Genomic DNA, 20,838 nt, shown 5'->3' with positions numbered 1-20,838 from the left:
CCATGCCACTTATTTTTGATAATAAAGTTTTACTAGGACACAGTCATGCTTGTTCATTTGCATTACAAGGACCCAGTTGGGCGACCGAGATTGAGGCTATGTATGGCCCACAGGGCTGAAAAATTTAATGCCTGCCCCTGTACAGAAAAAGCTGAAGACCCTGCTTCAGATGATATGTGGAAAGCAGCTTGAATACTTGACTCTTTACCTTTGTTTACTGGTTTCCAGGCAGTTTCACACTGTAAAGGTGACCGGTGAAGTTTTCTCAAATTTAACTTAATGTTTAAATTTTTATATCGTTGTGAACTCACAGATTTAAACTTACTGAGTATCTTTCAGTCTATTTGCAGTGATCCCTATTGATACTGAGATTCCCCATCTTTAGCCAGTTGGAGCCTGTTCAAGTTGACCCGTGAGTGCTTTGGACACAGTCCTGGTACAGCAGGATATTCCAGGCGCATGTGGTGCACTTCCTGTCCCAGCCCCGGAGCCAGCCATTTCTAGAAGGAACTCCGACCTTTTAGTGGGAGAGGTTATTTACAGACCTCTGTCGTACTGCTAAGGGTGCCTGTGTAGCCACTGAAGGTTATTCTGTTTAATGTTCTGAGGCCGTCAAGCAATTCTATAGGGCTCAGAAGTAGAATGTAATATGCAGTGGTAATTTTAAAACATTTATAAGCACCCACTCTAGGATGTGTTTTTTTATAAGAATACTCTTAAGACTAGTAATGCTGTGAAATCAATCTCCCTATTTGATAATTATACATGCTAACTGCTTTGTATATAAAATTAATGTCTTCTATGGTTATATTTTATTCTTTCAATGAAAAATCTGCATGCATATTTCTACCAGCTGATAACATTTCAGTAGCGAAAACTCACACAGGCATTTTCACTCAAGTTGTGTGTATGATGCCTAGTTTTGAAATGGTATGCTCAGATAATTACAGCAAGTCTAAGCATGCTTCGTTTCCCTTTTTCTTACACTGTTATACTAATTAGATACGTTTGTTACCTTAAGAACACATCAGCTTGTTGATCGAGCAGAAGTTCAGGTCTTGGGGAAGATTCGAGTTAAATAACACATTTTCACTCAGTATCCAGGCTGAGGCCATATGTTGATATATTCTGAGAACCTACTTCATCATTGTAAAGATTAAACTGTACCTGTTGCTGGGCATGGTGGCACACCCCTATAATCATAGCACTTGGGAGGCTGAGGCAAGAGGATCACAAGTTTGAGCAAAGCCTGGGCAACTTAGTGACTTAGTAAGATCCTGTCTCAAAATTTAAAAAAATAAAAAAAGGGCTGGGGATGTAACTAATGCACAGATCCTGGGTTTAATCCCCTGTGCCACACACACACACAGACACACAACACATACATGTGCATGGTGGGCGTGGCTGACGTACAGCATGGCTTTGTGAAGGTGAGCTCATTATCAGCCATAGTGACCCCAGGTTTTCAGGCTGTCACTGACCCCTATAAAATTTGGTTTCTACACTGTGCCACTGCACACATGCACACGTGTGTATGCACACACGCAGACAATTTTTCTGTGCTGGTGGTTGAACCCAGGGCTCTGCACATGCCAGGCAAGCACTCTCCCACTGAGCTACCACCCCCAGCCCCTTATACTTAATTTTGGACAACCAGCTTTCAAGAATTCATATTTCTAAGGGCTGTGGCTGTCACATTTTCCTTTTGATCACTGTTACCCTGATATAGTGTCTTTCATACTAAGTCTGTCTTCTTTCTGCACATGTGATATTTCTGCACATCTGATATTACTTATTTACATTACCCTCTTTTTTGCATGGTAGGTAATAAAATAAATAACAAAAATCTGTCTCCCCCCTGGACATTTTTAGGTTAACAAGAGAAATCATTGTTCATTCCTGCTATCTTTCACCATGTCGTTTTTGATAGGTTTCTCATCGGTGGCTGATCGTTTTATTTTGCTTATTATGGAAGGTTTTTTTTTTTTTTTTTTTTCTGTTCGGTATTGAGGCTGTACATCCTTTTAAAAATAAATAAAGCAGAGTCTTGTGCCGGAGGTAGAGCTTTGAATCTGGCCCCTGTATTGTGTCTGTGGACTTTCCTTCGTCTGTGGTACTGGGATTCTGTACGCAGTTGTGGAACCCATATGTTTTCATAGGCCTTTGCCAAGGAAAATACTTTAGAATTACATTAGCAACTCCAAGGTATTTTGGCTGTTCCAAGAGGACACATGATAGTTTTCCAGTTATATGAACAAGGGCTTTTGTTTTGTACTGAAGTTTCTTCCAGGCCGTGAGAACAATGGTGCCTCTATCAGCACTTCCCAGAGCAACATCCTTGGGATGGTAATAGGTAGAACGGGCTGGGCTTCATTTCTGTAGAACTTCTCAGGCCTGGAACATGCTGGTGTGCATTGCAGGTCTCTTAGAGCAGAGTGCATCATGAGGAATTCCTCTGGCTGATTTGACCAAGGCTCCCCTATGTGTAGAACACAGTCCCTCACCCTGGGCCTAAGTCTCACCAAGCACTTTTCTGCCTCCCAGCCTTACATAGGTGTCTTACTTACTTTTCTTGTTGCTGAGTCAAAATACCCAACACCTAAAGTAAAAGGAGGAAAGGTTTATTTAGCTCATGGTGCGTAGAGATTTCAGTCCATAGTTGGCTGGCCGTAAGGTAGGATGGAATGGCAGAGGGGCATCATAAAGGAGAAGCAGTCCATGGTGGGCAGAAGGCAGCAAGCAGCAGAAGCAGCAGCAGCAACCAGAGGCCTGGCTTCCCTCTCTCCCTTATATTTCATCCAGGCTCTAAGCCTGTTGATTGATGCCACCCACACCCAGGGTGGTGCTTCTGCTATCCACCCCCTTAATCCCAGCTTCACACCCTTAATCCACATTCACAGATCCTAATCTATCCAGCCACCTTCAAAACTCCTCACCTATGACCATGTGAGGCTTTTGCGGACATAGACACAAGCCGTGGAAGTAGGGTCCTTGCTATAAATGCTCAGCTCCCTGTACTTGAACACATTTCAGTGTTGGCAAATATATGGCCTGATTATTCAATCCACACTTGTTTTCTCTGCATCCTAAACTCACAGAAGGCTGGAGGCTGGCTGGGTGTGTGGTGCATGCTTATAATCCTAGCACTTGGGAGGCCAAGGCTGGAGGACTGACGTGAGTTCAAGGCCAGTCTGGTCAATGAGGCCCTATCTCAAAAACAAACAAACAAACAACCTGGAAGGTATTTGTTCCCTAGTGCATTCTCAGCACCAGGCATATCAAAGACCCTCAGTCAATATTTGTTGAATGACCAAAGGAACCAGAAGACTCCCGAAGCAGCATCTCATGGGAGCAGTGCTCCATGGAACCCACTGGACACTTTTAGGGGAACTCTAGATCTGCCTATGCACTGCTTTACTCTTGGTACTTGAATTTTCAAATACGAATGACTAGACTTGTGTAGATCCTCTTAACTCCAGTTAATCCACACAGCAGGAACTCTCAGGTTTATTTCAAGATGAGGCACGGTGCTTGAAATAAGTTGCCTATGACAAACAGTGAGCCTGCGTTCCTGACACCTGTCCCAGGGCCTGATCCCCACAGGCCTGTGCGCCATCCCAACATGGTGAGTGCCATCAATGGGAAGCACTGTTGTAGACTGTTGGGGAAGAAAGAAATCAGATGCCCCTTTGTACACTAATTAACAAGGGCAGAACAAAAGGCCCAGCTTGGTTTTCAAGTGCAAGTTTGGCTCCTATGTGGTCCTCGGTCAAGATTATGATCTTGGATAAATTAAAAGCAAATGTTAAAGCAGTGATCATGAGGTAGAAAGGGAGTTCAGGATTCATGTTTTTGAACACTCGGGGTAAGCAGACCTCTCTTTAAAAGCAAATGTTTGCGTCCCCTCCCCAAGCGGGCCAGTCCCCCATTTGAACTGTGTACATTTTGATGATCGCCAACCATTCGTTTCTGCTTCAGCCAGCAGGGTTGGAAAGTACGCACATGTGGTCCCTTCTCGGTGTGTGCGAGCTTTGTTGCCCACGCCGCTAGCTCTTCTGAACTAGGAAAATAGTACGCTGAGAAGTTTGGTCAAATCCACTAAGTAAGTCAAAGAGAATCACACTTGGCAGAGTGCCCTCTGCCTCGGGAATGATCGCCGCAGCCTGCTGCCCGCGTGGCGTCCTGTACCTCTGCGTGCTCCAGGCGAGCTCAGGCTGGGAGCACACAGGATCCTCCTGTGTTCCTCTCCCCCAGACCGAGTTCCCGAGCACGTGCTTGACCAGATGTGGGGTGCTTGGGGGCCCAGCGAGCTGTGGCAGTAAATGGGGCTCTGTCTGTCTGTGCCCGATGGGGTCTGCGGACGCCTTACACGCACGGGGATCGTGCTGCCCATGCAGAGGAGCTCAGCAGCCCTGTGTGTGTCCGCAGTCTCCACGGCGGTGGAGTTTCCACGCACACATTCATTGCGAGTTCCTCTGCTCACACCCACCTGGCTTTACCGTCCGTCTCATGCATGGCCTCACAAGTCATTCTCAGCCTGGGCTTCCTCTACCCCAGGGGACGCTGGCGATGCTATGGACCTTTTGGGCGGCTGAGTCTCGGGCGGGGACCCACTGCGGGTGTAGCGGGTAGCGGCCGGGTACTCAGCGGTAGTGCACAGGGCGGCCCCTCCAAACGCCCATAGCTGAGAGCGGCGAGTGTGCACATATGTTTCGTACATACCGAAGTAAAGATGTGTACGTTGGAAAGGACTCAGAGAACTGAAGTCCAGAAAGGTGAGGAGAACTTTTGTCTTCATGGGGCTGGTGATGAGCCCACTAGGACAGGAATCTGGGCGGCTTCTCTCTCTGTACTCTGTTTTTGCAGGGATAATAATTTCTGTCTTTTTCTCCCCCTCAGTACTAGGGACTGAAGCTAGGGCCTTTGTACCGAGGTGCTGGAACGTTCCCAGTCCTTTTTTCTTTTTCTTTTTGTGATAGAGTCCTGCCAAGTTGCTAAGTTGCCCATACTGAGCTCGAACTTGTGATTCTCCTGTCTCAGCCTCAGAGAGTACTGCCAGTACAGGCACGTGCCGCTGTGCCTGGCTAACAGCTTCACTCTGAGTGTTCTCTGTCCTAGAGGAATACTGCATTCATTACTTCGTTTAGTCCTGAGAATGACCCTGCATGTGGGGACTGAGGTTATCCTTGCTTTGCTTAAGAGAAAAGCAAGTCTTGGAGAGGTTAGCGGCCTTACTTGATTACCGCTCGGTAATCCAGATTCAAGGACAGGCTTTGCCCAGCCCACGTTCCGTGGCCTTGTCTCCTGTGGGGTACGATGGCAGCTGTGTGGACCTGAGGAATGAGGTCTGTGCAGAAAAGATGCTGAAAAGAGGGGCCCCTGGGGTTCCTTCCAAGAAGCAGTTCCATTCTGAGGCTCCTGTTGGGAAATGGTCAGTGTGCTGGAGCTTTTGTCTCTGTGAGACCACACAAGAGTTTGAGTCCCCAGCCCTCTAGTGGGTCTGCAGCACTTGCCAAGGAGGCCTCTGGGTGAAGACCTGGAGCCTTGGTGGCCGGTCCACCTGCTTGTCCCCAGGGAGCAAGGTGGAGCCTGGACAGAGAGGCCCTGGTGGGCTTTCCTGTCTTCCCCCCATCTCCTTCCATCCGTGCTCAGGGGAGGTCTGGGGGTCAGTGGGCGGTAAGGAGCAATTAGTGTAATTATTCATCATTTGTGCCTTCTGGAGTAGAGCAAGCCTGGGGACTCAGAACACCGCTGGAGGGTGGAGAAATCTGGATTCCCTGGGAAGGAGGGAGTGCGTGGAGGCCCCTCCTAGGAAGAGACTCCCACTGAGAAGGAGAAACCACCTTCAGCGGGCTGGGGATTTAGCTCAGCGGCACAGTGCCTGCCTGGCAAATGCAAGGTCATGAGTTCGATTCCTGGTGGGGGGGGGAGAAACCAGCCTCAGTTAGTGCCCCACCCAGCCACTCACAGCTTAGGTCAGGACTCCTGCCCTGGGCCCTGCAGCCAAACCGAGGAACAGACCCATGTGTGGGCTTCCTTTTGTTCCTCATCCCTGCTGGCGTGGGGTTTTAGAACACAGGGCATCCTCTGGCCTTTGTCCAGGACCCTTTGACCTTCGGCTTTGGTGTCTCAAAGACCATATACACACACGACTCTGAAGCCGACCTTGCCCAGAGCTCGAGGTCCACACTCCGCTGGGCTGTTTTGGTGTTTTTGAAATGTATGTTGTTGGGGGGTGGAATATGAGCCTGTTCAGAAATAACTTCTGCAAACCCCTTTTGCTGAGAGAGCTTGGGGCTAGAAAGAAAGCCCACCTCCAACCCAAAGGGAAATCAGTGTATCGGCATTGCCAGAGTTGCTGCGGCTTAGGCTGCAATAGGTTTGGGGAGATAGCACATCTTCTTTTGGGGGTGGGGGGAAATGATGTATCTTTCATCTACATGTCCTGCTTTAAGAAAACGTTGTTATACCTCTCTGTTAGTGGATAATTGAGCGGAGCAGCAGGCTAATTTATCTCTCAGTCAGGCCTGAGGTGAGGCCTGGTCTTTGAAGATGGTCCAAAGCATCAGGGCCACAGCTCAGCCGCCCTGACAAGCTGGGAACCCCCCCACCCCCATGCCATCCTTTCGTCTGTCCTCAGAAGGTTGCTGCTCCACCCTGGATTGAAGAGCGCGCCTCTGAATGTGCCTGCATTTCCATCTCTGGTACAGTTCGTCTTCCTCCAGGCCAGTGTCCGTCTGAGGGTTGGCTCTGAACTGTGGCCACACAACAGGGCTTTGTGGTGGAGGAGGGAGCCCGTGCCCTGGAAGGTGGGGCGTGGCCTTGTCTAAATCAATTGCAGCAGCTCCGCCCTTCAGGAAAGGGGATCCCTGCAAGGAGGGAGATGGGGCTGCAGACGGGAAGTACTTCCGGGCTTCCTGTGGCTTCTTCCTGCCTAGCTGCCCCTTCCTTTTCTCAGAGGCAGCTTATGGGTTGCATCTGAGTTCTTCTGCAGTGCCGCTGACTCCAGAGTCCAGGACAGACCCTCAGCTGGGGAACGGGGCTCTACCCTGTTGTGCTCCTGGCCCCTGCTCAATCTGCAGCCCCTGCAGGACTAGCTCCTGGTCGCTCCTGGTCGCTCAGGGTTACACAGGGTCACGCAGGGTCACTCAGAGACCAGTAAGGCAGATGCCTGTCCCTCCACTGGCTTTTCTAGTCCATCCTTACGCTGTGCCTGTTCGCATGCCCTTGATGTCTTCTCTGAGCCCTGGGGACCAAGAGGAATGGGTCCTGGCCACGTGTACCTGGGAGGCTCTGACGAGGGTGTGTCGGGAAGCAGGTCCGGCTATTGCTCCTGCTTGCCACCCCCAGTTCTGTCCAGCACCTCTGGCCTTTGATCTCTCAAGGATGGGAGAACCTGGAAGAAATTGAAGGTCATCTTCAGGCCTCTGTGGCCCAAGGCTCCTGGAAGCATTGACCCAGGGGATGCACAGCTGCTGGCTCTCCGAGCTGACCTCGCTGCTGGCCGGTCTGCGACCTGGTGCCCCTTCGCTCCTTTCCTTGCTCCTGCCCCCACCTCCTCCCCAAGCGGCCGCTCCTCCTCCCGGGGCACTCTGTGCCAGTCGCTTGGTTCCTTGGGTGCAGAGCCCATGTGCCTGGGTGAAGACAGCAGTAGTGGCTCTCGGGGGACAGCTTGGCTGTGTGGCCACCTGCATCCCGGGACACTGTCATATCAGGCCGTACTTTTCTCTCTCTACCTAAAAACTTTTTCTCCCCTTTCAACAACTGTAAATTAGTGAACAGAAAAATGCACTTGGTGCAGTTTTACGAATTACGTCACGTGTCTAGATCCGTGCCACCACCCTACAGTCCCCGATTCCCAGCCTCTTCCACCATGGTCCCCTCCTCCCTCCTGCCTCTTCCCTTGCAGCCGCCGCTTGCCCTCCAGGTCCCCACCCCGACATGTGTTGGCCACCTTGAGTGCAGCTTTCAGAAAGCTGGTGTAAGATAAAGACGTGAAAGTCACCTCCAAGCTCCAGAACGCACCCATCTCCCTCTGTCCCTTACTGTAGGCACGCTCAGCTCTGCCGTCTACCCCAGCACGGGGGCAGCCAGTCCATCCGCAGGGAAAAATTGGCACAGACTGGCCTAGTGTCTGCAATACCAATTCTTTCTTCCATCCATACTTCCATACTTATATTAAAATTGCTTCTTTTAGCCTGGTGCTTCAAAATTATATGAATTCCAAGAGGTTTTTTTTTTTTTTTTTTTTGTCTGGTTGGTTGGTTTTCGCTTTTTGAGACAGAGTCTCGCTATGTAGTACAGGCTAGGCTAGCCTCAAGCTCGCATCAATCCTCCTTCCTCAGCCTCCCGAGTGCTGGCCTGACAGGCGTGCGCCATCACGTCCAGCTGTGAATTCCAAGTTTAAACGAGCACTGTCTGTAGTAATCACAGTATGCCTAAGATTCCCCGAGGAGTTGGAAAAAAAAAAGTATGCAGTGGAAACTCTTGACTGTGGACTCGAGCTCATCCTTTCTTTTTAGAGTCTCAGTATACCTGTAGGGGGAAAAAGAAATTTTAAAGCTTAATTTTATTCCAGAAGATCATTTGCAAACATCAGTGAGATCTCACAGAACGTTCTGTTTCCTGGGTTTCAAAGGAGGTGTGGTCGTCGGGGTGTGTCTGGGCACCCTTCACCTGTGTGGAAGAATTAGGACTGTAATGCATCAGCGGCCACGGCCTTCGAACGTCTTAGTAGGCTGGCTCTGGGCCCATGCCACCCTGCCAAAGTTACGGACCTACCCTTGCTTCTCTATGCACCTCCCCTGATTCCTATACTAGCCTCAACTCCTGAACGGGTTGTTTCTCATTCTGTCGAAGTGCTGACTGTGGAGTCTCTGGGATAACCTTGCAGTTGCCAGGTTTCCTGGTAAGTGTCCAGATTCTCTGGAGGTTTAGAGGCGTGAATAAACTTAGGATATTTTTTAGGATAAATAAAACCTGTAGAGTTAATTTATTTATTTGTTGTTTTGTCTTTTTGAGACAGGGTCTCGCTGTGCAGTTCAGGCTGGCCTTGAGCTCACTTTGTAGCCCAGGCTGGCCTCAAACTCGCAGTAATCCTCCCGCTTCAGCCTCCTGAGCGCTGGGATTACAGGCGTGCGCCACCACGCCTGGCCTTGTAAGATGTAATTTGAGTGGTTTGGTTTTTGGCACCAGAACTTGAAGCAGTGGCCCTTGCTAAAGGAGAGCAGAAGTCGGCCTGGAGACTCAGTTTTCTTTAAGGTGGGAGGAAGTGGGCTCTGAGCCATGCGGGGTACGTGGGGCTGGTTCCCTTGAGTGTGGAGCTCATCCTACGTGGGAAACAGAGGCTGTTTCTCTCTTTCTCTCTAGCTGGGCAAAACCAGTCCGTCACGGTCAAGCCTCTGTGCTCTTCTGTCCTCCTGGGAGACATCCTGGTCTCTCCTGGAGGTTCCTCTTTGGGGTCCCCTTTGCCGGGAGCACCTGCATGTCGGGCAGTCGCACTAGTCTCACCTTGCTGGGCGGCTGCCACCTCATTTCTGGAATGAGATGATGGCAAGCCTTGGGAATTCTGAGTATTTGATTTTGCTTAATCTTTAAGCGCCTAGCATGAAGATGCTCTGTACACTATCAAAGCCCGTGGAATTGGTGTTTTAATGAAAAGACAAAAGGCGCATTTATTTATTTATTTATTATTAATTTTTTTCTTTCTTTCTTTTTTTTTTTTTGTCTTTTTGAGACCCGGTCTTGCTATGCATATGCAGCTCGGATGGGCCTTGAGCTCACTTTGTAGCCCAGGCTGGTCTTGAACTTGCAACGATCCTCCTGCCTCAGCCTCCTAGAGTGCTGGGATTACAGGCGTGCGCCACCACACCTGGCAAAAGGTGCATTTAACTGCCCTTTTTTGCCACCAAATTAATGAGAATTACTCACCCACTCCCTAGACTGAACCTGGAGGAAACCAGACTCCAGGCAGCCCTGGAGCACGCTCGGAGAACCACTAAGATAAACACAAATGCGCTCTCACCCGAGCTGTGAAAAGGAGAGGCCTTTAAAGGTCAGAGGGTCCAGTGGCTCTCAACCCTGACTGCATGTTAGAATCCTATGGGACACTTTTAAAAAATGCTCCTGCCCAGCCCCCACCCCAGTGTGTGTGATTCAGCCGGTCCGGGGTGGGGCTCAGGCTCTGGTGGAATTTTCTAAAAGCTCCCCAGGGGCTTCTGATATGAAGCCAAGTTTGCAAACCACTGCTGTTGTATAAAGCTTCTCACTAGATATTTGAATGAAAGTGTTAAAAAGATCTCCGCCACCCCCAAACATGCGCTACGGGTAGGGTTGCCAACAGTTCACCTTTAGATTCCCTGAGCCCCCCACTGTCTGTCCCTGTGATCCAATAAACCTTGGCTCTCCCGTCCCCCTGCCCAGAGGGCAGAAAGAAGCAGGATCTGAACAGTATCTACTTTCAGATTCATTTAATGTAGCAAACATTAAAATCTCCGTTTTTCAGGCCATGCGTTTGATTTTGAATATTGAGTTTGTTTTTTTGCATTGAGACAGGTCTCACTGTGTTACTTAGGCTGGTCTCAAACTCTCGAACTGCGGCAGTCCTTTGGCAGCATCCTCTTGCGTAGCTGGGACTCCAGGCATGGGCCACCATGCTGGCTGGGATACTGAATTCACTTGCTGGGGCTGCTGTAACCAAGTATTCCAGCCCAGGTGGCTTCAACAACGGAAATTAATTGTCGTACAATTCTGGAGGCTGAAAGTCCAAGATGGAGGTGTCACAGGCTTGGTTTCTCCTGAGTGCTACAAGGGAAGGATCTGTTCCGCGATTCGCTCCTTGCCTCCACTGTCCTCTTCCTCCCGTCTTCATGGCCTCCTCCCTCCATGTGTCTAGGCCCAACTGAATTCCCCCTCTCCATAAGGACACCAGTCCCGTCGAGTAGAGGCTCCCTGTGACCTCATTTGACATGAGCACCTCTGTGGAAAGACCCTGTCTCCAAAAGAGGTCAGCGAGAGGAACTCAGAGTTCAGACTCCAATGGACTTCCTGAGTTAGGATGGATCGATTTAGATTTTTTCCAACTTTTATGGTGGTGTGGAAACAATACATGTTCAATAGGAACCACACTCTGAATTTTGAATTTTGATATTTTTCTGGAGCGTCAGCCATGTGGTCATGAGGAGATGCGGCCAGCACTTCAGTGGGTGGTAGAGCGGAGCTGGGAGGTGCAGTAGGTTAGTGGATTCGGTGCATTTTCATTTAATGCAGCAAACATTAAAATCTCCGTTTTTCAGGCCGTGCGTTTGATTTTGAATATTGAGGTTTTTTCAGTACTATTTCTACCTAAGATGGATGGCTTTACTGGTAAAGAAGGCCATCCTAAGTGGAAGGAGCATCTATATCTTTTTTGAGGGGAGTACGCTTCAACCTCTAACAGATAGCATCCAGCCTGCCACCTTGACTGCAGGTTGGAACAGGTAGAGGCACACATCCAGTTTTTTCCTTTACATCCACTCCTGGCCTGAACTTGCTCAAATCACAGAGCTCAGGACTGGTTGCTTTATCAGCATGCGACATGAAGCTGCCCGCTGCCTGGCGTCTGTCACCCAGCTTCTGCAAACACTAGCAGGGCCACCGAGGTTTATGTTCAAGCTTCCCCAGGAATGAGTATAACCCCTTTCTTTTTCCCATGGCCGCAGGGGCAGCGGAGAGTCCGAAAGCTGAGGTGGGGTGGGAAGGGTGGGTCTATTTGCCCAGAGTGAAAGCCCAAAGTGGGTGCTGGTGTTAGGCATCCATTGTAGTGAGTGTTTAGAGTTGGTGCTTTTTCTTCAGAGTGTAAATGTGCTATCATCAGTGAGTGGGTAAGGGAGTGACGGGTGGGGAGAGGAAGCGAGAGTTCCATCCCCCTGAGGTCTCTAACCTGAGTCTGACTGCAGATGGGAGGGGGAGAGAACTCCAAAAGTTTCATGGAAAACGTGACGTTTTATTTTCACTAACTGAAAATTTGCAGCTCCTTTGATTGTGATTATAAACAACAGACCAAAGTTGTGTTAGCTGTACTTGAGACTCCGCATTAGAAATTGCAGAATTAATTTTTTGCGTGTTAGGGTCGTTGTAGATGTCTTGAGCTTCAGTAATGAGACTTACGCTAGGTCTTATTTAATGTGTAAATATTCATTGTTACTAAATATCAAATAGTAAATATTACTAAATGTAAATATTAAATATGACTAAAGTGAAAATTCTTTTTTTATTTAAACAAAGAAAAAAGAGATAAAAAACAATAAAAATGATACAGAATTTCAAACTAAGATGACAGGAAATTAACAGTGGTTATTATATTACCTATTGTTATCCTCAAAGTAGTTGCTAAGATTACCAGATACAGGCATGCAGAATTGATCAAACAGTATAAGCACTAACTGTTCCTTTCAGTGAATGAATAGAAATTAGTAGTACAATTATCTTAGCTATCTTGTGTGTGTGTATATACATATATATCTTTTTTTCCTTCCTTTTTTCTTTTCCCTATCCCAGTTGTTCTTTCTAAAGTGAAAATTCTTTAAAATTACTTTCACTTTTATTTACCTTTATTTTATGCCAGATTTATTCATGTGCCCTAAGTTTTTGTTTCTTCAGTTTCTTCTGAGATACTGTTTTCTTCATAACCTCATCTTCCAATTGAGGAGCCATCTGCTCCTTTTCAGTTCCGGATCATCTCGGTGTGGGTGCCGTGGTGCATCTTGGGTGCTTTGTTCACCTGTGTATGTTCAGCGACCAGAGAATCTATTCCTAAACCCCGAAGTTCAGCTTTACTCTCTGCGGTATTAAGGATGTATAGCAAAAATTCTGCAGTCCTTTTTTGGGCCCTGGGCCCTATGTTTAGACCCACTTCTTGGCCTGGGCATGCTACCAGCTCCATCGCTGTGACAATGGAATGGAAACTTTTGGACCCTGCAGGCCTTTCAGGTGTGGATATCCTTGATGACCTGGCCAGTCTCGTGGGTGTTCTTAAAGTGAAGCAAAAATTTGAAAGCTTTGATTTACATGACTTTATGGAGCTTTCTGGGTCAGTTGAAGCCATTTTCACAGATGACCTTAGGCTGCTTACAGGAAGAACTTAAGATATTTTGATAACTGTTTTACTGTAATTGCTTTCCTTTGCAGTACTGTGTACTTAACTTGTGCTTTTAATGCCGTTTTGAGAATGGTCCGTGGGCTTGCCTCGGCTGCCAGAGAGGTTGGTGGCACTAAAAGGCTGGGGTCCGTTGGTTAGTGTTTATAATAACTGCTTATTTGCTCCAGCAAATCCTATAAATGAGGAAATCCTATAAATGGAGATAATACTAGAGTTCAGTCTTGATAATCACTTGATTTAGTTAATGTTTATAACTTTTTGTGCTCATTTTCATTAGGCTAAGCTGTGTGTGTGTGTGTGTGTGTGTGTGTATGTGTGTGTACACAGTTCCGTGAGGTTGTATCCGGTGTATAAATTGTGTAGCTAACCAGCACAATCACAGTGTACAACGGTTTATGGAAGATATTTTCTTAACTTGGTTGTGAGGAAAATAGTACAGTAAATTCTTTTCAGTTCTACTGAATCATCCTACAGCCTCAGGCACTGTGGTGGTTGTAACATCTGCCTCCTAAGTGGCCTGCTTGTCAGGCCTGGGACTGGAGGCAGTGATGTAGCTGCAGGGTTGGGCCCCAACCCTGCACTGAGGGAGAGGGACTTTTGCTCCAGTGTGAGGTGTGGTTGTTGTTGACAAGTTCCACCTGGAGGCCTGCAGCAGGAGTCTTAGGGGGTCATCTTTGTAGGTGTGACTGCTCTGGATCTTGACCTTGGAGTGGAGCCTTTTTTGTCTGGGCAGGAGAGAAAGAATAAATCAAGGAAAAGACAGGAAGCAAGGGCACCAGCCAGGTGCTCTGGGTTCAAAGAAGTGCTCCCGACCTCCCAGGGCTGAGGAGCAGGAAGGAAGTAAAGATGCCCAGGCAGCGTCTGAGCAGAGATGGTGAAAGCTGTGGGAAAGGTTATACCGTGGTGGGCACGGGGTCTCCACCGAGGTATGTGTGTCCACGTCTGTGCCCCGTTCCTCTCATTTACTGAGTAGAGGGAGCTCAGACCCCGCTGTTGGGCTTGGCTTCGGGAAGCAACATGGGCTTGATACTTGCTCTGCTGCCTAAACGTTGTGAGATCCGATTATCACTGCAGAAGGGAAGGTACTAATAAAAATCCCAGAACATGTGCAAGACGAAGTTCCAGCCGAAAGCCAGCCATGTGTTTATTGTCTCTTTGCCACCTCTCAGTAAATGAGGCCATCCGATGAAGCAGCGTCCCATTCTCCAACCACAGAAGATCAGTATTTATACGGTCTCAGGGTTTTGTGGGTTTGAATATTTGGCAATGTTAGTGGATGTGTTTCTATTTTTATTCCTTGTTTGCGGCTTTTTCTAGTTTGTGTGTGTGTGTGTATGTGTGTGTGTGTGTGTGTGTGTATGTGTATGTGAAAGTTCTCAGCTATAGTAGGTGCTTACCTATATAGCGAGATAGTGGTCCTTGTTCTTTACCTGCACCCGTAGCCCCTGCAGCTTTTCTTCTGGCTACAGCACTGCCTGGTCTGGAAGAGCTGGTACATGGTAGAAGAGCAGCTTGCAAAGCCAAGTGTGTACAGCTGCTGTGGAGGGCAAATTAAAAATCAGTTGAAAATTAAACAATTACTGTATGACCCAGCAATCCCAGGACTGGATGTGTATCCAAAAGAATGGAAAATAGGGCCTCAAAGAGATACACACTCTAGTGTTTGTTGAAGCCCTGTTCATGATAGCTAAGCTAGGGAAACAACCTAGGTGTCCATCCACAAGTGAATGGACAGAGAAATTCTGTCATGTATATACACAATGGAATATTATTCAGCCTTAGAAAAGAAGGAAATCCTGCCATTTCTGACAACTTACGTGGACTTGGGAAATATTAAACTAAGTGGAATAAGCCAGTCACAGAGGGACAAACATTGCATGGTTCTACTTACATGAGGAACCTAGAATAGTCAAACTTACGGGGGTAAAATATAGAATGATGATTGGGCCCACTTGAGGAGGCCTGCATGTTGTCGGGGACGGGAGCTGGGCACTGCCAAGCCTGAGCACCATTGCCTGGCAAAGCCGTAGGTTCTGCCCCTCCCACCCCACCTCCAGGTTGTGAAAATAATGTTTGAAAGTAAACTGTGGCCCGTGGCCAGATTGCCATCATCCTGGGACAGACATCGGAGGGAGGACATCCTGTTCTGTTTCCTCCACTCAACTCACCCAGCCCAGTAGGATCCGCTCCATCTTCCCCAAACACCATCCCTTCAGAAAAGCTACACTCACTCCTGTCACCTCACAGACCAGCTCTCAACGTCCCCATCCAGGTCTGAAGCCTTCCTACTTCTGACCTCACCCAATCAGCTCCTTCCCCCTTCACTCAGATGTCAGGCTCCCCGCCTCCCGTACCCAGGGGGCCTCCACTTCCCCTCCACACCTCACTCCTCCACAAGCTGTCCCTTTGCTAACAACGCTGATTTGATAGCCTGAGCTCAGAGTCTGCCCCCATAGTCTCATATGGACTTCACAATCAACACAATTGTTTTGTTATCTAATTGAATTATCTTATAACGGCAGTGTGGGTTTTTTTTGTTTTTTTTTTTTTGTTTTTTGGTTTTTCTCCGGTACCGGGAACCGAACTCACGACTTTGCGCTTGCCAGGCAGGCGCTTTTGCCACTGAGCTAAATCCCCAGCCCCGGCAATGTGTTATTTATTGTGTGGGATTAGTGACCAAGAGAAAGCATACTATGGGTGTCCTTGCCCTGTGTAGCTCTTGTTTCCGTAATTAGGGGAAGGCAGGCCCAGTGCTGGGTTTTTTCTGTCTCCCTCGGCCCCTGCTCTGTTGCCACCTGCTGAATGGTAGATGCAGCCAGCTCCCCTCCACGAGTTCGAGACAGCCCTGGTCTAAGTCTGTGAACTGCAGGTTCTTCTAGAGCTCCGCGGAATTCATAATTACAGTGGCCATTAGCCTGGAATGCAAGGGGCTGGTCGTCAGCACGGTTTAGTTAATGTTTAGGTTTTACCTGGGCGCGAGATAGCCAGTCAGACTCATTTTGAGATAAGTGAAAGATCAGAATTGAAAAACAAAATGCAGATTATTTTCTTGTTACTAAAAGTTGATGGAGTGGAACCCCGTTTTCTGCAAACTCAGGCCTAGAGCATGCATAGGTAGACTTGAAAAGTGAGGATTTCAAAGGGAGGAAGTTGAGATCCCAAGAACCGACGGATGCTGATTCTTGGGAACAGCTTCTGGGCCCAGTGAGTTGAGATGTCCACATCGTCTTCCCTTTGGGGTGGGAAGGGAAGCTGACTTCACTCTGTGGAGCTGCCTTAGGGTAGGGACAGAGTCCCTGGAGCCATCAAGTCTAGCATTTTGAATGAAGTGAGAAATCTTTGACTGTAAAATTAAGTCAGTTTGGGATAGGAAAAAAAATGGTACATATTCCTCAAAAAAACTGAGCCATATAGAAAATTGAGATTTTTTTTTTTTTTAAATGAGCAAATAGCTATGGTTTGGAGTGCCAGACCCTTGTTCTAAAATAAGCAGAATATACAGTTTTACGTATTCAGTGTCTCCCTTGCCACCTTCCTGTTGCTGTCCAGAGATTTCCATTTTTTTTTTTTTTTTTGTACCAGGAATCGAACTTGGGACCTTGCACTTGCCAGGCAGGTGCTTATGCTGCTGAGCTACATCCCCAGCTCCATTATTATAAAGGGAGGGAGCACTGATTCTTTACCCTTCTCTCTTTGCTAACTGGAGTAGCTCTGCCTCATAAAGATCTTAGTTCTGAGCATCTCCCAAACTCTTACCTAGCCTGGACTTTTGAAAATGCATTCTTCCCTGCCAAGGAAGCCAGTGCACGGCAGGTATGAGAGTAATTTCTCTTCCCGCAGTCACTTGTTGGCTGGAAACTCGATTGAAAGACATCAGGTTCCCTCTGGACAAAGAATTCCCTTGTAGTTTCCTGCCTAGGGACATCTTAGAAAACACATATATTGAAATTAGCTGTGTATCCAGTTTCCAAAGAAATAATGAGGTGGTAGGGTTTTCAGACTTTAGGAAGGATTGTGTCACCAAATGACACCGGGTGATGTCTCAAAGCATACATTTCTGGGCTTCACCCCTAGGTGTTCTGAACAGTTAGAACAGGACTGGAACTGCATCAGAACTCCTAGGGCAATTCTGATGACAGCCAGGCATGCGGCGTGCTGCTCCTGATCACAGGACCCAGCAGGAGACTTGGGTTGTGGGATCCACCTCTGACAAGGACCTTCTGAGCTTCTGTATGGGCAAACACTGGGAAGACCAGGCCTCTATACACTGGGCCCACATGAAACAGCTGTTTTTGGAAATCAAAAATAGTTGATGTTTAGCAATTCCACATGGTTCAACTGATAGCAGGACCCAGGATTGAGAGTGATCTGGGCTTGGTTAGAGTTGAGCATCTCCTGTCTGCTAGATTTGCAATCTTGGTCAAGGAATTTGCCCTTTCCAGGCATCAGGCTTTTTATCTCTAGAATGGACTTCGTGATAATTCCTTTGCCAGATTATTGTCAAGCATGGATCACACAGGTCCAGGGTTCTGGTGCTCTGTGGCTGCTGCCTTCTTTCATCTTATTGATAACATTCCCCAACTCTCCTGAGTTGGGCAGTGACCAGATTACCTAAGAAAAACAACTCAAAGGAGGAGAGAGGTATTCTGGCTAATGGTTTCAGAGGCCTCAGTCCTTTCATTGCAGCCTGGCTCCAAGGTAGAAGCACTATGGTAGAAACAGCATAGCAGAGCAAAGCTGCTTGCCTCATGGCAACCAGGAAGCAGAGATTGAGAGAGGAAGAGCTTGGGAGGAAGGGACCAGGGACAAGAAATAGCCTTCAAAGGCAGGTGACCTGCCTCTTCTAATTAGGCCCGCCTCTTCTTACACCGCTTGAGCTCTGAATTCATCAATGGATTAATCCCTTTGATGAAGTGAGGGCCCTCAGGATTCATTCAGTTCCTCAAATCACCCGCCAGCACCAAGCTCTCAACAGAATGAGGCTTGTGAGGGACATTTTGGATCCCAGCCATGATATCCCCTACCCCACGCTCCTCTAAACGTAAACCGCAATATGGCTTGCATCCTAGTGGCACCTTGGGGACAGCAGTTTCTCAGTCTTCACTGCCCCCTTATGTTCTCTTGTACCAAGTAATGAGCTCTAGTGCCCCCTCTTCAGGCCTGTTCCGAATGACTCCTTGATGTTGCCTCCAGAAGCGTGGGTTCTAGCCACATGTCCACCATGAGGGTCCCATGGCACCTCCAATTACGTGTCACGCCCAGCAGAGTAACCAACTCGGTGCACCGTAAGATGCGCATCAGAGGACATTCTGTAATGAGGTCCCCTTGAAGGGGTGGCCAGCTCTTCTTCTCACACTTAAGATAGAAGGCAGAGTTCCTGCTGGAGTTCACCTCCTCATGACCCTGCTGGTGCCCACTCCCTCATTCACTTGGTTCCATTCGTACTTCTTGCTCCCCAACCCACTTGGTGCTCTCTTGATGCAGGGCCTTTGTGCTTGCTTTTTCTAGAACATTCTTCCTTATGACTGCATGGCTGTCCACCTTCCTTCTACCCCTCCTTCATTTAACTGTCATCTCCTTGGTGAAGCCTCCCTTGACCGCTCTGAAACTATGCTTCCTTGGCCCGGCTCAGCTCTCCTTATCCCTCTCCTGCCTTATTGTATTATTTCGAGCATGTGTCACCATCCTTGATCATCACTTCCCTCCACTCACTACGGCTTCACCTCCCTAAAAGTGTTTTCACTGGGCCATCCCAGTGCCAGGCACACAGTAGGTGCTCAGGAAATATATTTAATGAAGACATAAGTAGAAGCAGTCTTCTGAAAAATCCAAATTTGCCTCCTTTATCCACACAAACCTTGTTTCCAGAGAGAAATTAAACTCACCAAATAAATGTCCTGTCAAAAGGAAATGGAAGATAACAAGGTTATCTCCTCTCCAGGCAGAGGGACCTCACCAGGTGACTGATTCCATGAGCATTGGCACAAGCACAGACCTGCCCTCAGAGAGCACATGCGGGGAGGGACGGGGAGCGTGGCAAGGATGGCCTCCCAACAGCAGGGGGTGCTGGCTGCCAGCCTGATGGGAGCATTGGCCACAGGACCCAGAGAGACAGAAGGCACCATGGGAACTATTCCGGAGCATTTGTCTCTGGAAGGGAGGCGCTCACTGTTTCTAATTAGCCAGTGATACTCATTGATCAATAATTATGATGACAGCATTAAATTATTAATAAAGATTAATCTATGATACCCTGTATACAAAGGCAGAAGAATAGCAAATACTCTTCTCCTACCAAGCCAGTTTTAAATAGAAACTTTGTTAAGATTTTCATAGCATAAAATTCATCCTTTTCATGGGTACCGTTCAGTAGTTTTCAGTATAATCATGGAGTTGTGCAACCATCATCACTTTCCAAATTTAGGACATTTTACACCCACTAGCAGTCTCTGTGTATTCTTCCCTCATCCAGCCCTTGGCAACCAGTGACCTTCTTTCTTCATGTTCGGGATGTATCACATAAACGGAATCACAGAGTATGTGGTCTTGGTGACGGCTCCTTTTACTAAGCATAATGTGTTTAAAGTTCATCTGTATTTTAGCATGTATCATTTATTCCTTTGTAAGGATTGGCTTTTGTCTACCTGTTCATTTATCAGTTGACGAATAGCTGGCTTCTTCCTACTTTTTCCACTCGCCCTGAGCCATTTGGAAATGTAGGAAAAGGCTCAGTGCTGATGGGTTTCGAAAGCAAAGTGACCTGGCCCACCTGGCAGGTGGTATGAGGCTGGGTGATGGTGGGAACCTCTCACCTTGCTGGTCATCGTCCACTTTGAAAGCGGACCTTCCATTGCTTCTGTGGCCTCTCTGTGCTGGCGCACAGCCTGTGACGTCATCAGTGTGTTCCTCTGCTTTGACCTGAGTCAAGTCTGAGCCTTTTGCTGGAGAAGCTTCCCGCGGCAACCGGCGTTGTTCCCCACCCCGCCCACTTCTCTAGTCTTCACTTCTGCCCAACTGGTTTCCTCATCCTTTTCTGAGGGCACCTTGCCTTCTCCACACACTGCTCTGCTGGGACATCCCTTCTGATCCTGTGTCCCAGTCCGTGGTCCCTTGGGTCCCTGCCCAACCCCACCTCGTATTCCAGGACTGGTGTTAGGCCAGAGCCTCGGGACATTTTGATAGCACTGTCTCAATCTGCTACCTGTGTTCCAGTTTTCTTGTTCATGTATGTGAAGTTGTGTCTTGGTTGTTGTTTGCTTATGGCTTCAACCAAACTGTAACTGTGACATGGCCCAGGCAGAGCTTGTAACTTCCATGTCCCCAGTCCTGCCCAGTGGGGGACAGTGGCCCTCTGTGACTGCCAGCTGGTTCTGTGTCTGGGAGTGGTGAGCCCTTTGGCATGTAACTGGAGAGGGTGAGAGGTGTGAATGAACCACCTGCCCGTCAGCACAATGGTCTTTGGAGGGGATCAGGTTTAAATCACTTCTAAGCCTCCTTTACCCCCATTGTTATTTCCTGAAAGCACATGGCTGAACTAGCTAAAAAAATAACCTGAATTTTGATAAAACCATAAACCATGGATTTCCTTTCTGACGGGGCCCACCTGTGTAAATGTCACAGAATAGCAGCAGGTGTCCGGCCACCCTTCAGGGGGCCCTTGACAGCTCCCATGCTGTGAGGGATCCCTGGGGCCAGTGCTT

General features: G+C 48.1%; 1 protein-coding gene and 1 long non-coding RNA gene across 2 annotated transcripts in view; one reads left to right on the top strand and one right to left on the bottom strand.

The window, feature by feature from the left end:
• Positions 1–20,838, top strand: part of Tcf7l1 (transcription factor 7-like 1 (T-cell specific, HMG-box)) — a gene marked incomplete at its 5' end in the record, with an annotated part of 146,608 nt that overhangs the window by 15,258 nt on the left and 110,512 nt on the right.
• LOC102006789 lies at positions 12,573–20,016 on the bottom strand. The gene is made up of 3 exons (XR_261034.2): positions 19,951–20,016; positions 14,536–14,675; positions 12,573–13,328 (listed from the first exon to the last, which is right to left on the bottom strand). It is a non-coding gene; the product is annotated as an uncharacterized LOC102006789 (long non-coding RNA).

Source organism: Chinchilla lanigera, unplaced genomic scaffold (assembly GCF_000276665.1).
Source record: "Chinchilla lanigera isolate Chin_1 unplaced genomic scaffold, ChiLan1.0 scaffold00023, whole genome shotgun sequence".
Classification (NCBI taxonomy): domain Eukaryota; kingdom Metazoa; phylum Chordata; class Mammalia; order Rodentia; family Chinchillidae; genus Chinchilla; species Chinchilla lanigera.
The sequence above is the reverse complement of the archived record's forward strand: the minus strand, read 5'-3'. Positions and strand labels throughout refer to the sequence as shown.